This window comes from Equus przewalskii, chromosome 30, assembly GCF_037783145.1.
Source record: "Equus przewalskii isolate Varuska chromosome 30, EquPr2, whole genome shotgun sequence".
Lineage (NCBI taxonomy): Eukaryota > Metazoa > Chordata > Mammalia > Perissodactyla > Equidae > Equus > Equus przewalskii.
The window spans coordinates 20,459,918-20,476,583 of NC_091860.1; the positions used below are offsets into that span (position 1 = coordinate 20,459,918).

The following is a 16,666-nucleotide window of genomic DNA, read 5'->3' on the forward strand; positions in this document are numbered from 1 at the left end:
ATACTTTCCAATTCTTTGTTGATGAGCTCACTGTGTTCATCCAGTCTTCTCCCAATATCTGTGAACATCCTCGTGATAGTTTGTTTGAACTCTTCATCATGTAGGTCACTTATTTCTGTTTCATTAGTCCTTTTCCTGGGGTTTTGTCCTGTTTCCTTGGTTGGAAAGTATTCCTTTGTCTCCTCATTATGCCTCTTTCTCTGTGCTTATTTCTATGTATTAGGTGAGTCAGCTATGTCTCCTGATCTTGGAGAAGTGGCCTTATGTATGAGATGCCTTATGAGGCCCAGCAGTGTGCTTCCCTCTTGTCACCAGTCCAAATGATCCAGGAGTGACCACTTTGTGGGCTACTTGTGTCTTTCTGCTGTGGCAGGGTTGCTCTTACTGCAGGTACGCAGGGAGTTTAGTCTTTCCTTCTCTGGCCAGCTGTAGGTAAATCCGGTTTGGGGAGCCTCAGCACCATTGGCTACAAAGTCTATCAGCACACTCCTATTGCAGTTTTCCTCTTAATTGGGTTGGTACCCAGTGTAGTTGGTTGCTAGGCTCAGGGGCTTACAGTTGCTATAGGCCTCAGGACTACAAGGCTGTTATCAGTTCTCTTAGGAGTGCAGCCATGTGGTGCTGGCCCTAGGCATGGGAGCACTCGATTGTTTCAGGCTTTGGTAGGTGGGGCTGATCCTTTCTATGGCTATTTGTGAAGCATAGGTCTTCTGCTGCTGATAAGCCTCACCCCCCACAGGACCACACACATTATCAACACAGTCCTGGTCCATGCACACTTCTAAACCCCCTGGAGTGCACCCCAATGCCACACTGCAGAGGCCCCCACCTCTCCACCAATGGCCCCCACAGTTCACCTGGTCCTCACACAGGCCATGCCCCACAGAGGCAGACACACTCACCTGCCTACAGAGGATCAAGCCACCCAGTCAACTTAGGTCAAAAAGTAGCCTGAGGGCTTACTGTTGGATGGGGCCAGTCCCTAGGGTGGGCTGCCTGCCCTGCCTGAACTGGATAGAATCTGTGCTCTAGTGGGTGTGGCAGATCCCTAGGCTAACAGGCCAAGGGAAGAACCTCAATGGTGCCCACTGGGGTCTGTGTCAGCACACTTGGACCAGTTCAGAACAATGGCCCCCACCAATGTCTCAGTCTCTGGAGAGGTCCCTCTTCTGACCAAAATGCCCCCAGGGCCCACCAGATGAGTCTCGTTTCACCAAAAGACTGTCAGCCTTCTCTCTGGTAAATTTAGGTTGCTGCAATGAGTGAGTTTGTGAGTGGGTTCTTTAAGGCTCGGGTCTTTTCGGCTTTCAGCTGACAGCTTTTCTAGGGGTATCCTCGCTGCAGTTAATAGCCCGTGAGGACAGATAATAAGACCCTTGTCTCAGTCAGGCTGAGTCTGATGTATGCTCAGAGCAGTATTGGCCCCCGCTCCGGAACTCACTCCTCCAGAGAGGGCTGCGTACCTTAGGGTGTCTCCCACCTGGCCAGATGAGAGGCTCCGCTGCTCCCAAAGGTGGCTTTTTTCCTCACCAGCAGGAATTTCTGCCTCTTCCGCCTTAGTCAGGACTGTCCCTTGTTGTGGGGGTTCTTTTTATCCAGTTTTCAGTTTTCTATCCAGGCTGATTTTTCCAAAATAGTTGTAACCTGGTTGTGTGCATGGGAGAGGATGAGTTCAGAGTCTGCTTACACTGCCATCTTGACGAGATCTAGTCCTCTTTTGTTTATTTTCATTTTCTTTAAGTTACAGTTTATCAACTTTACTTAGAATAACAATACTGGCTTCTATTGTATAGCTCTCTGTAAGGTATGAAAGCAGTCTCATATACCTTTTTCTATTTTCTTCACTAAAACATAATGGAGCAGTCCTTATGGCTGTGTGGTCTTAGTGAGAAAACAAAGATGCCAGAGGTTGGCCTGAGCTATGTGAGTGGCAGAGTTAGATTTCAGAGTCAATTCGAATTCCAAGTTGTTTTTCTCACCATATCTTGCTGTTTCCTCAAAAATAAACCAGAAATAAGAAATAAATAATGAAGCCTGAATTATTTCCTTAAGAACAAAGAAAAGAAAAGAACAAACCAGTCACCCAGGACGTCATTTTCATGATGTGTCTAGTCAGGCGTGCACCTGGCAGGATGGGGTCAGCAGGAAAGGAAAGCAGAAAATTGGCCAGGAAACTGTTTGTTTCTGAGCAAACTTCAACTCAGCCAGTTGGATACCTGTGATTACAAGAGTGCCACCTGAAACAGGCCTGACAGACTGGGGACTCACCGTCTTAGTTTATTTAACACCATTTTAGATGTTGGCAAGTAAACTGATTGGAGACTAGGAATATGCTTTGTTTACTAACTGATATGACTATGAAGGAGTTTTTTTAAAAATATATTTAATGATTTGTAGGTGCTAGAATCTACTTTGTCTTATGGTGAATGGACAAATAGGGTTGTCCCACAAGCTCTTTCTATTTAGCATTATTTGAAGGGTGTTTGGGAATTGTAAGCATGACTAGTGAAAGGAGAAAGAATCCACCTTTGAAAGAGCCCTTTGCTATAAATCTTTTAAACAAAATCAAGATGAAACCAGGTGTCTAAGGAAATGGTGTCTTAAAGAGATGATGTAATCTTTTCTATCATTGTTCACAACATCAGGATGCATGTATCAGGTACTCAATTGCACGTGGGTGGTGTTGCAGTGAAGTGATGTTGCCTTATGGATGTCAAAACAGTAAAGTGAAATATTACTGTGTTAAGGAAAACTAACTTAGGGCAGCAACTAATAAAGGTGGTTGGTGAATCACTGAAGTGTGTTAAACCAGATTCTTACATTCAATTAAGTCATTACCCGAGCAGAAGCGAATGCTTTGAAACTCAGAGTGCATTGTGTTTTGCATCAACAATATATGGTAGCATTTCTGACAGCCAATTCTAGTAATACGGCTCTTAGGTCTTCATCAGGGAAGCCTTCACTTTGTCTGAGTGAAATGGTCTGAGAAGAGACCTAGGAGGAAAAACCAACTTCGATGTCAATATCATGCTCTCAATATTGGCAAAGAGTAGCTGGTCTACCAGCCCGAGAAAGCTCTAAAGAGATGTGGCTAACACAAAAAGTTCCAGCCTGGGCTTGACGCTGTGAACTCCAGGCTGTCCTTGGGGACCAAGTCCCTAAGGGGATTTTCTGCACCAAGGACAGCGCCAACTCCAAGCTCACAGAGGAAGGCAACATTCCCAGTGGCCATGGTATCTGAACACCCAGTGGTAACAAGGGCCCCTTCCTGTTAAGGACACCTGGCTCTCACGGGCACCCATTTTCTCCACACCCTGAAGCCACTAGGCTGTCCTGTTAGCTCAGTGCCACAGACGATGTGTTTCAGTAGAAACAAAGACAAGTTCACAGGCTTTTTGGTGAAGCCTACATTTGAAAAATGAGAGGTGAGGAATACATTTTGGTTTTGAATCCTTCATATTATCTTCTTCCGTTAGGACTTCTCGTCCTCCCAACATATTTCAGAAATACTTTTTTTAAAAAATTGCAGCAAAATATACATAACAGTAAATTTACAATTTGAATGATATTTAAGTGTACAATTCAGTGGCAGTTAGTGCTTTCACAGTGATGAGCAACCTTCACCATTATCTATTTCCAAAACACTTTCATCATCTCAAACAGAGACTCTGTACCCATTATGCAATATCTCCCCCTCCCACAGCCCTGGTCACCTCTAATACGTTTGTCTCTACAAATTTGCCTATTCAAGATAGTTTATAGAAGTGTAATCACACAATATTGTCGTTTTGTGTCTCATGTATTTCACTTAGCATGTTTGAAGGTTCATTCACATTGTAGCCTGTATCAGAAATTCATTCCTTTTTATGGCTGAATAACACAATCCATATATATACATTCATCTATTTATGTATCTCACATTTTGTTTACCCATTCATTTGTTCCTGTTCCAATTCTCTGAGGTATCTACCTTTGAGTAAACTTGTTGGGTTATACGGTAGTTCTGTTTATCTTTGGAGGAGCCTAACAGATGCTTTTTAAACATTGATGGCCGAGTTATCAGCCATCACGTCATTTCTACCTTTGGCTTCTTATTTCCTGGAAACTGCAAAAAGACTTGGGTTTATTAATAAACATGTTTTGTGCCATGCTGAGAAATTTTCTATGAGAAATCATATGTTTCTAGACATTATTTATAGGTCTGCCCATCCACAGGATGCTAACGTGAAAGAATAAGGAAAATATCTCTGTATACAAGGAAAGTAAGATGTACATTTTCAGTAAAGAAGGTGTAAGGAATGGCGATATTTTTCTCTGTTTTGTTAAGAAAGGTAAATTTTCCCTAAAGAACTAGGAATGATTTGGCTAAGATTACAATGAATTACAATGAATTAGTTAAGCAAATGAGTTTTACTATCAAAACTAAGCTGGTGAAAAAATTAAATTTGGTTTGCTTTCTCTTAAAATAAAATTTTCTTGGACTTTTAGTCTGCTCTTGATACAGACATTATAAAAGGTTTTTTCTTTACCTTTGAATAGTCTACCAAAAAGGCAGGATTTTATGTATTATCAAAATTAATTCCTGTGTTGTTTTTATCAGGTGTTTTATTGTAAGAGCTAAGAATTTTCTTACAATGATTTAAGTTTCTGTATTTTCCTGACAATCTTTGATTGTCGCCGTGGTTAAATGGATAACTAAACACTGTTTCACAGTGACATATGATCCTATTTGAGCAAGTGTTCTAAAACCTTTTATAATTTTTTTAAAGCTTCCCAAAATTCAAATTAAAAATAAAGTCCTTCTTTTGACCTTAAGTAACTTTGAGATTTTCCAGCAAGCCTATGTGACTTCTCTAGGAATTTGCTCTCTCTTTCAATAAAGAAGGAGATACTAAACTAACTAGGTTTATTTGGTATGTTAAATTGCACTGGATGCACTGTCAAATAAATGATAATAAATCCTTTTAGGTTATATAGTGTGGGTAAATGTTTTTAATATAACTGTTCTAAAAATTATACAAAATTTCTAAAACTCTGATATGTCTTGATATAGAGTCATTGTCGTAAAACATTTGTTATAGAAATAGCCAAATTTCCTTGTCAATTGTATAATAATGTTTAGTCTTTTGTCTTATATAGATAATTATTGTTTTATTCTGATGCTTTTGCAAATAAGTTTCATCTTCAGAAAGATTCATAGAAAGGGCTCTGACACTTATTCCAGAATACAAGTTTCTGATGAACTTTCAGATCATAAAGCTGAGCTGGGTAAGAAATTACAGAACTCTAACAAAGAAACTGATGGCTTCATAAAACTGCTAAGAAAAGATCAAGATCAAATGTTAATAACACAGGACAACATGAAGCAAGGAGGATGCTCTAATGTTTTGTTTTATCCAGATTTAAAGAAATCTTTTCTCTTAAGCTATGAACAGTTTGGTAAAACACATCTTTGTGAACAAAGATGAAACATTTACTTTTTCTCCCTACCTTATCTCTCCAGAACTCAGAAACTCTCAGTGAGTATTCTTATTTTCACTTGTATAAATAATCAGGCCAAGTTTTTAATACAAACAAATTAGTTTTAGTGTGATTATCTTTGGCAAGAAATGAGGGCAGTTGTGCAAAAAGCACTATGATACACCTTTGTAGATGTTGGATTCTAATCCTATTAATTGACTTTTAGGTTTTGATATATACCTATAGACAGGATTCCCCACGCCTAGGTTATTGCATTTGGTCTTGCCAACTGCTCACATTGCCCACTTAGAAAACATGAACTGGCCCCACATGGGATGGTCACTGGCAGGTCAGTGTCTGTTGGTACACAACCTTCTGCTGGTCTCTTGTTGTCTTATGCTAGTGTGACCAGCTACTCTAAGTCTCTAATGTCTTATACTCAAGCCTATCATCAACAGGATAAAAGTTTACCTAGATTTCAATTTAAAGGATCCTGTTGGCCACAGTCTAGAGCCAGGCGTTTTCATAGACCAGAAAAGATATCAGTTAAAGAACTCCCTCCAGCCTCACTGGAAGGGATCATATCAGGTACTTTTCACTGACCCATGCACATCTAAATTACAAGACATTGATTCATGGATACCTGCTTCTCATCTAAAAACCCCTCCAGATCCTACTTCTAAATGCATTGCTGAACCTGTCAGAGAAGTGGCTGAAAATAACCAAAACCAGAGCGCCCTCTCATGGCCAAGAAGCAGAGGACGTGTGAGATAGCACACCCAGCACTCAAGACGAGACCTGTATTCTTACTTTTACACCACTTTACTACACCTGCTACCTTGGACAATATTGGACTCACTTTTCTATCCTCCCCTCCTAAATTTATCTGACTGTAATCCCAGAAAGAGTATGGGAAGCTTTATGGCATACCCAAACAAAGTTATACTCAGGTGTTATACTACCCATTTAACATTAATCTGAGGGTAGCTCAACATTTTTGGGTCCAAAACCTTTGTCCTAATTGTACCCAAGCTGTTAGTCTCCAATGGCAACAACATATTTGGTGGATTAATCAGCACTGGACCCAAAGGAAAAGTGAGTTTTAGGAGCTATAGGCTCAGAGTTAGGTGTTCTTGGACAGGCTGAGTTTATCTTTAATGAGAAAGGACAATCAGAAAAAAACATTCTAATACAAAAAGGGAAATTGGAAGGACTATTATTCCAAGAAAAAGCTAAAGGTCTGGAATCTGCTTGGGCTGATTTAGCATTAATAAGATGGTTGCACCAAACTGAATGTATTTTGACAGAAAATGCGCATACCCAACAATGGAAAAGAGCATGTACTGTAACCTGACAAGGGCTCTTAGATATCTCAATTCAAATAGAAGTGGAAGTAGCAATGGGCCAATGGCCTTTACTGCACGTGGCAGAAGCCCACAATATATATCTATCGAAATTATATAGCCCAACTTATGGAAATTTGTTAAAGGATCCTGCAATTCACAGTTGAGTACCTAAACTTACAACAAACTCTGATGTTGTTCAATTAGTAGGAATAGGGAGCACATTGAATTCCCCCTGCTAGGGGAAGATGGCCCTTCATATCAAATAATTCCTACTGGAACCTTCTATCCACACAAATTTGCAAATTCTGGCAAGGTGTGGCTGTGCCCTGAACAGCTATAGAGACCCAGATTTACTTCTCCTCAGCCTATAACAACAGCACCCATGCAGACAAATTTACAGTATATGCATAAAGAAAAATTTTCTTGGGAAGGTTTACAAAATACCTGTCATAACCTTCTGACCTGTATTATAATCAAAGTACTTTTTATCATAACTCTACTGCTATATGGTGTAATACTGGCTTTGCTAGTCAAATACAACTGCATAGAAACAATAAGACTTACACTAATATTGATATCGATGATCAAATGGTTTGGGAATTAGAACTACATCAACCACAAGACACAATTTCAATAAAATCTAACTGGCCTGAAAAAACATTACAAGTGGTGACTGAAGATCTTATTACTATATTAAAAGAGTCTGCCCAAACTTACTATAAGATATATATAACAGTGGATAAAGGAGGCGAAGTAATACTTGAATTAATATAAAATTACCAAAATACCTGTAATGGATTCTTTGGCTTCTTTGCTAGTCTCAGTATATTTGTGACTATTCCTTGTTGGCTACTTCAAATATTATTATTGATTTCTTATAATTGTTACTAAAACTGTTCCATAAATGTTACAAACAATGTGATCGCAAAAAGCCACACAAAAGCACACATACAATATTTTCACAACAATTCAGCTTCCTTGAAAATAGTAAAACCTAGAGTAAGGTCAGCGTCATGGCAGAGTGAGCTTGCCCAGGACTCTCTTCCCTCCAACATGCAACAAAAAGGAGCAATGATATTCCAACAAAAAATATCCTAATAGCACAGGAATCCTCGGAGACCCACAGCAGCCTAACGACGGAGGGCAGAGTGGCTGGAGGCCCCCATTGGAGGAGCTGGAATGGGGTAAGAGAGAACTTTGCTCCCTCCCCTAAAGACTGGGATCACTGCTGTTGGGAGGCTCCAAAGGGAAGGAGTAGGGGAGAGGTCGTGCGACCACAGGATCACTCAGGACTCCCTAGTGCCCTTGCAGCCTAGAGGGAAGCCCTCTAACAGGGTGAAAGCTTTCACGTGGGGTGACCTCATCAAGCCAAGACGCCAGAACCAGATAGCAAGAGCTGATGGGGAAACCCGAGTCTGCGCGCAAGAGAAAGTGCCCTCCCCCCCAGCAACCCATGCTGTGCCACACCATCTCCTCTGAAGGCGGAGGGATCAGAATACGTGGCTCTCTCTCGCCATCTAGTGGCGACAGGCTGTAACTGCAACTGAATAATGTCACTATGAGGAAAAAATCGTTCTTCTGGCATCAAACAATTCATAAAAGCTCCAGACCAGAAGGAAAACAATGAAAACACAGAATTATGTCCTGAGGACTTGGAAATAAATAAACTAAATGACAATGAATTCAGAATAGCTATCGTCAGAAAACTCAATGAGGTAAAGGAAAATATAGAGAAACAAGACAACGAGTTCTGGAGTTACTTCACCAAAGAGGTTGAAACTATAAAGAAGAATCAATCAGAAATGCTAGAGATGAAAAATACAATGGAAGAAATAAAACATAATACGGATTCCCTGAATTCCCGTGTGGACACCATAGAGGAGCAAATCAGCATAATCAAAGATAGACAGGTTGAATGGCTCCAGACAGAGGAAGAGAGATAACTAAGAAGAAAAAGAAATGAAGAAAATCTCCAGGAAATAGCTGACTTAATGAGGAAATGCAACATAAGAATTAAAGATATCCCCGAGGGCGAAGAAAAGGAGAATGGAGCAGAAAGCATGCTCAAAGAAATAATAGCAGAGAACTTCCCAAATCTAGGGAATGAAAGAGAAATGTGTGTGGAGGAAGCTTTCAGATCTCCTAGATACATCAATGTAAAAAGACCTACTGCAAGGCATATAGTAGTAAAACTGGCAAAAATGAAGGACAAAGAAAGAAAACTCAGGGCAGCAAGGCAGAAGAAAATAACCCACAAAGGAACCCCTATCAGACTTTCAGCGGATTTCTCTGTAGAAACCTTACAAGCTAGGAAAGATTGGAATGACATATTCAAAACTTTAAAAGATAAAAATCTTCAGCCAAGAATACTCTATCCAGCAAAACTATCCTTCAGATATGAGTGAGAAATTAAATCTTTCCCAGACAAACAAAAGCTAAGGGACTTCATAGCCACGAGACCTCCTACCACAAGAAATCCTCAAGAAGGCCCTCATACCTGAAAAAAGAAAAAAAAGGAGAAAGAGGTCACAAAACACAGAGTAAGGAGACAGATAGAATCAGAATAGGATAGCAAATATTCAACTATAGCATTAGGATAAAGAGAAGGAAAACACCAAAAACAAAGACAATCTTATCACTTTAACCACAAACTCACAACACAAGTTGGAATAAGAGATGACAATAATAAATTAGGAGGGGAGGAGGGAAGGGACTGAATCAGGTTAGACTAAGGAAATAAGAGGCCATCAGAAAATGGACTGTGTTATGCACGAAATTCTGAATACAAACTTCAGGGTAGTGACTAAACTAAAAAAGAGAACACAGACACAAAAAATAAATAAGGAAAAAGCTAAGAAACCCAGCATAAGAAACTGCATAAGTCAATGGGTAGACCAAAACACACAGGAAAAGAAACAAAGGAAATGCAGGAAAGCTAGAAAACAAGTGACAGAATGGCAGCATTAAGCCCTCATACATAAATAATCACCCTCAATGTAAACGGATTGAGCTCTCCAATAAAAAGACACAGAGTGGCAAGATGGATTAGAGAACAAGACCCAACAATCTGTTGCCTCCAGGAAACACACCTCAGCTCCAATGACAAATACAAGCTCAGAGTGAAGGGGTGGACGACTATAATCCAAGCTAATGTCAAACAAAAGTAAGCAGGTGTCACAGTACTTACATCAGACAAAGTAGATTTCAAGATAAGGCAGGTAAAGAGAGACATAGAGGGTCAGTATATAATGATCAATGAGACACTACATCAAGAAGAAATAACGCTTATAAATATCTATGCACCCAACACAGGAGCACCAAAGTTCATAAAGCAACTATTAACAAACCTAAAAGAAGATACTGAAAATAACAAAATAATAGTAGGGGACCTCAACCTCCCACTCACATCAATGGACAGATCATCCAGACAGAAAATCAACAGGGAAAGAGTGGAATTAAATGAAAAGCTAAAACAGTTGGACTTAATAGACATATATAGAACACTCCATCCAAAAACACCAGATTACACATTCTTCTCAAGTGCTCATGGAACATTCTCAAGGATAGACCATATGTTGGGAAACAAAGCAAGCCTCTATAAATTTAAAAAATTGAAATAATAACAAGCATCTTCTCCAACCATAATGCTATAAAGCTAGAAATTAATTACAATAAAAAAGCTGTGAAAGGGACAAAGATGTGGAGACTAAACAATATGCTATTGAATAAGCAATGGATCATTGAAGAAATTAAAGAAGAAGTCAAAAATATTTGGAGACAAATGAAAATGATAACATGCCATACCAACTCATGCGGGATACAGCAAAAACTGTACTAAGGGGGAAATTCATTGCAATACAGGCACACCTTAACAAACAAGAAAAATCTCAAATAAGCAATCTCAAATTACATCTAACTGAATTATAGAAAGAAGAACAAACAAAGCCCAAAGTCAGCAGAAGGAGAGAAATAATAAAAACCAGAGCAGAAATAAATGCTATTGAAACAAAAAAGACAGTAGAAAGGATCAATGAAACAAACAGCTGGTTCTGTGAGAAGATAAATAAAATTGACAAACCCCTAGCCAGACTTACAAAGAAAAAAAGAGAGAAACCTCAAATAAACAAAATCAGAAATGAAAGAGGAGAAATAACAATAGACTCCATAGAAATACAACAGATTATAAGAGAATACTACGAAAAACTATATGCCAACAAAATGGATAACCTAGAGGAAATGGATAAACTCTTAGACTCTTACAATCTCACAAAGCTAAGTCAAGAAGAGGCAGACAGTCTGAACAGACAAATTACAAGGAAGGAGATTGAAACAGCAATCAAAAGCATCCCAAAGAATAAAACCCCAGGACCAGACAGCTTTCCTGCGGAATTCTACCAAGCTTTCAAAGAGGATTTAATACCTATACTTTTCAAACTATTCCAAAAAATTAGGGAGGATGGAACACATCCTAACACATCCTAAGAGGCCAACATTGCGCTGATACCAAAGCCTGACAAGGACAGCATGAAAAAGGAGAACTACAGGCCAATATTGCTGATGAACATAGATGCAAAAATTCTAAACAAAATTTTGGCAACCATAATTCAGCAACTCATCAAAAGGATCATAGATCATGATCAAGTGGGATTCATACCAGGAACACAGGGATGGTTCAACATCTGCAAATCAATCAACGTGATACACCACATCAACAAATTGAGGAATAAAAACCACATGATCATCTCAATAGATGCAGAGAAAGCATTTGACAAGATCCAACAGCGATTTATGATAAAAACTCTGAACAAAATGGGGATAGAAGGAAATTACCTCAACATAATAAAGACCATATATGACAAACCCACAGCAAACATCATACTCAATGGGCAAAACCTGAGTCCCATCCCCCTGAAAACAGGAACGAGACAAGGATGCCCTCTATCACCATTCTTATTCAACATAGTACTGGAGGTTTAGGCCAGAGCAATCAGGCAAGAGAAAGGAATAAAAGGAATCAATATAGGGAGGGGAGAAGTGAAACTCTCACTGTTTGCAGACGACATGATCTTATATATAGAAAACCCCAAAGAATCCATGGGAAAACTGTTAGAAGTAATCAACAACTACAGCAAAGTTGCAGGGTATAAAATCAACTTACATAAATCAGTAGCATTTCTATACTCTAATAATGAACTAATGGAAAAAGAACTCAAGAACACAATACCATTCACAATCGCAACAAAAAGAATAAAATACCTCAGGGTGAATTTAACTAAGGAAGTGAAAGACCTATACAATGAAAACTACAAGGCTTTCCTGATAGAAATGGCTGACGACATAAAGAGATGGAAAGACATTCCATGTGCATGGATTGGAAGAATAAACATAGTTAAAATGTCCATTCTACCTAAAGCAATCTACAGATTCAACACAATCCCAATCAGAATCCCAATGACATTCTTTACAGAAATACAACAAAGAATCCTAAAATTCTTACGGGGCAACAAAAGACCCTGAATTGCTAAAGTAATTCTGAGAAAAAAGAACAAAGCTGGGGACATCACAATCCCTGACTTCAAAACATACTACAAAGCTACAGTAATCAAAACAGCATGGTACTGGTACAAAAACAGGTGCACAGATCAATGGAACAGAATTAAAAGCCCAGAAATAAAACCACACATCTATGGACAGCTCATCTTTGACAAAGGAGCTGAGAGCATACAATGGAGAAAAGAAAGTCTTTTCAACAAATGGTGCTGGGAAAACTGGAAAGCCACATGTAAAAGAATGAAAATTGACCAAAGTTTTTCACCATTCATCAAAATAAACTCAAAATGGATCAAAGACCTAAAGGTAAGACCTGAAACAATAAGGCTTCTAGAAGAAAATATAGGCAGTACACTCTTTGACATCAGTATCAAAAGGATCTTTTCGGACACCATGTCTTCTCAGACAAGGGAAACAATAGAAAGAATAAAGAAATGGGACTTCATCAGACTAAAGAGCTTCTTCAAGGCAAGGGAAAACAGGATTGAAACAAAAAAACAACCCAGCAATTGGGAAAAAATATTTGCAAGTCATATATCCTACAAAGGGTTAATCTCCATAATATATAAAGAACTCACACAACTCAACAACAAAAAATCAAACAACCCAATCAAAAGATGGGCAAGAGACATGAACAGACATTTCCCCACAGAAGATATATGGATGGCCAATAGGCACATGAAAAGATGTTCATCATCACTGATCATCAGGGAAATGCAAATCAACACTACACTAAGATATCACCTTACACCCACTATAATGGCAAAAATAACCAAAATGAAAAGTAACAAATGTCGGAGAGGTTGTGGAGAAAGAGAATCCCTCATACACATCTGGTGGGAATGCAAACTGGTGCAGCCACTATAGAAAACAGTATGAAGATTTCTCAAAAAATTAAAGATAGAAATACCATATGACCCAGCCATCCCACTACTGGATATCTATCCAAAGAGCTTGAAGTCAGCAATTCCAAAAGTCCTATGCACCCCAATGATCACTGCAGCATTATTTACAATAGCCAAGACGTCGAAGTAACCTAAGTGCCCATCAACAGATGACTGGATAAAGAAGATATGGTATAGATAGATAGATAGATAATAGATAGATATGTGTGTATATATATATATACACACACACATACACAATGGAATACTACTCAGCCATAAAAAAGAATAAAATCGACCCATTCACAACAAACAAGGATGGACCTTAGGGGAATTATGTTAAGTGAAATAAGCCAGATAGAGAAGGACAATCTCTGTATGACTCCGCTCATGTGAGGAATTTAAACATGTAGACAAAGAGAACAGATTAGTGGTTACCAGGGGAAAGGGTGGGTGGGGGGTGGGCACAAAGGGTGAAGGGGTGTACCAACAACACGACTGACAAACAATAATGTACAACCAAAATTTCACAAGATTGTAAACTATCATAAACTCAATAAAAATTAACTAAAAAAAAAGAGATCATATAGCATAGCAGGCATTCAATAAGTGCTCATTATAATGCTTTCTAATTGTCACAAATGTGACGCAGCGAGAGTAAATATGTGTTGCTCCCTTTTATGGTAATGATACCGACCCTGATATCAGTTTCCCCACATTAAACCCAGCATATATGGGGTTAAAACCAAAACACTCATTCCCTGCTTACTTTCTGGCTTCCTGGCTCCAGAATCCACTATCCTCCATGGAGACAGACACCGTCAAGGACAAGCACCTGGATCATCTCCTCCCCACAAAGAGATACAGGCTGGTGGGAAAGCTGCTGACCAGCAAGGTCACGGGTTCCCTCCTCTCTGCAAGTGTCTCAAGGCCAAAGACAGGCTGGTGGGAAAGCTCCAACCAGTAAGGCCATATGCTCCCCCTCCCCTACCTAAAACCTCAAATAAAAACCCTTCCTTTTAGCTTTTCAGTGGAATTTGGTATTTCAGTGTTAGCTGCCCTCTCTCTTTGCTCAGTGCTGTGCAAAAATAAAATTCCTACTTTCTTCCACCACACCCGGTGTCATGGATTGGCTTGCTGCGCAACAGGTGAGCGAACTCACTTCAGGTTCGGTAACAGTAACACATTCTCTGAAGAGTTATTTAGTTGATTTGTGCAAGAGATGAGACTGGCAAATCCAAAAGTTCAGATTCCTGGGCCAGGCACTTTCTATCACACTGCACTTATGATACTTGCTCATGCTCTTCACTCATAATCACAAAGAAAAGTGTAGGTTGTGGTTTTTTTACTTAGTAGAACTCAGAGGATATGTGACAGGAAATGTCTATTTAGGCCCAATTCCCTAAACATCAGAGCTGGAGGCAAACTCTCATGTGCTAACTCTTTACTGGGGAGTGCAATTCCAGGAGACAGGAGTGAGGGATGGAAAGTCAGGCCTAGAAGGGGGAGGGAGCAAATGCCAGGCAGATGGTGTGATGCTGAGCTAGCCATGGCTTTGCAACAAAACAGCAGGTGCTTAGTCACGGGGTCATCTACAGGGAGGTCCATGGAATCACTGCTGTAGGAGGAGGAAGGGTGAGCACTTTAGCAATTTACCTGCTGACTCTTCCCTTTCTCCTCTAGCATCGACACCTTGCCCTTCTGGGTTGTGTTATGGGCCCTCCAGGCATTTGCTGGGAAAGTCAGAATCTCCAAGGGTCCCGTCTGGCCAGTCAGCACCATAGAAAGGGGCACCTTGGAAGTCAATTATTTTTAAATAATATCAATTTCTCCTTTAACTAATAATAGCAGTAGCAACTTACACTTGTATTACATCTTACTACGTGCCAAGCACCATTGTAAGCCCTTAACTTGTATCGATGCTTTTAATTCTCATTATGCTCTACAGGGTAAATACAATTATTATCCCCATTTTACAAATGAGACACCTTAGACACAGAGAGGTTAAGTAACTTGCCTAAGGTCACATAGCCAGCAAGTAGTGGAGCAGGATTTGAACTCCAGCAGTCAGGCTCCAGAGTCCTTGCCACTTTGTCACTGGAATAATGCATTAAAAGAGCACATATAACATCATTTATATATTTTTAGCTAATGACTTTATTTCGTATAATGTTTAAGAACCTTAGATTTTTCCAAAATTGCAGCTATACTACATTTCAACTTATATTTCCTGAAATCTAACAGTGGCAGACAGTACAAGTAATCTTTAATACAGATATGGGTCATGTTTATGGAAGCCAGTGTTATAAAGGGATTCTCCCATATGTACAGAAACTTCTGTCCAGTGGTCCACTGATAAACAATGGTCAGCAAATCAACAGGTTATAGAATCATAGAATACACAGAACATAAGAGCTGGAGAGGGTCTTAAGGATCATATAGTCCAACCTCAATTTCAATCATTCGTTCATTCAATTATTGACACTCTTTGCACACTTTTCATGTGCCAGGCATATGCTGGATGTGACGCACATAGAGATGACAAGGGCACTCTTTCTGGCCGCAAGGAACTCACCCCTATGCTATGAGAGCCTTGAGCTCAAAGGGACCTCTGGGATGATACGTGTCAGGAATTTACCGATTGCTATCCAGGAAAGGAGAATTAAAAACCCCCAATAATACTTCACCTTAAAACGTTTATGATTGATTAGTTTTCTAAAGAGAATGTATTCATATATTACTGTAATTGAAAATTAACTTTTGGGGGCCGGCCCAGTGGCATGGTGGTTGAGTTTGCGTGCTCCACTTCGGCACCCTGGGGTTTGCAGGTTTGGATCCCAGGCACGGATCTACACACTGCTCATCAGGCCATGCTCTGGGGGCATCCCAGATACAAAATAGAGGAGGATTGGCACAGATGTTAGCTCAGGGCCAATCTTCCTCACCAAAACAAAAACCAAAAAGTTAATTTTTAAAAGTTCATTCAAATTACCCTTGGTAGTAAAAACACAATGTATTTCATTAGGCTAAGCAAAGAGGTCTGAAGGTTTTTTTGGTCCTAATGAGAACAGTAGATATTATTACAGAAACAAGTCATTAAGTCGAAAGTCTGAGTTGGGCATGTCTGTCTAAGCTGTGTGTACCTGTGTACTTGGCTAGGACCTCAGCTGTAGGAATCAGCTTGAGCACCATGGGACCTTTACAATCAGGATACTGGGCTACTCCATGACTTCTAAGAGAGCTGGACCACAGGCCTCCCGGCCAGGGACATGAATGCTTCCAGGAACCCAGGATTCCCCGTCTCCAGCTCCTGAATTCTGCTCCTCTCTGCGCAGCTGCTTCATCTCTCTCATCATAGATCAGCTTCTCCTGCTTCTCAACTGATGGCAGAAATTGGCTTCCGCCAACAGTTCTGAGCCTGTTTCT

General features: G+C 39.8%; 1 pseudogene; it reads right to left on the bottom strand.

Annotated features, from left to right (window-relative positions):
• Nucleotides 1-16,432, bottom strand: part of LOC103544472 (phytanoyl-CoA dioxygenase, peroxisomal-like) — a 53,317-nt pseudogene extending 36,885 nt beyond the window's left edge.
• Nucleotides 16,433-16,666: the final 234 nt, after the last annotated feature.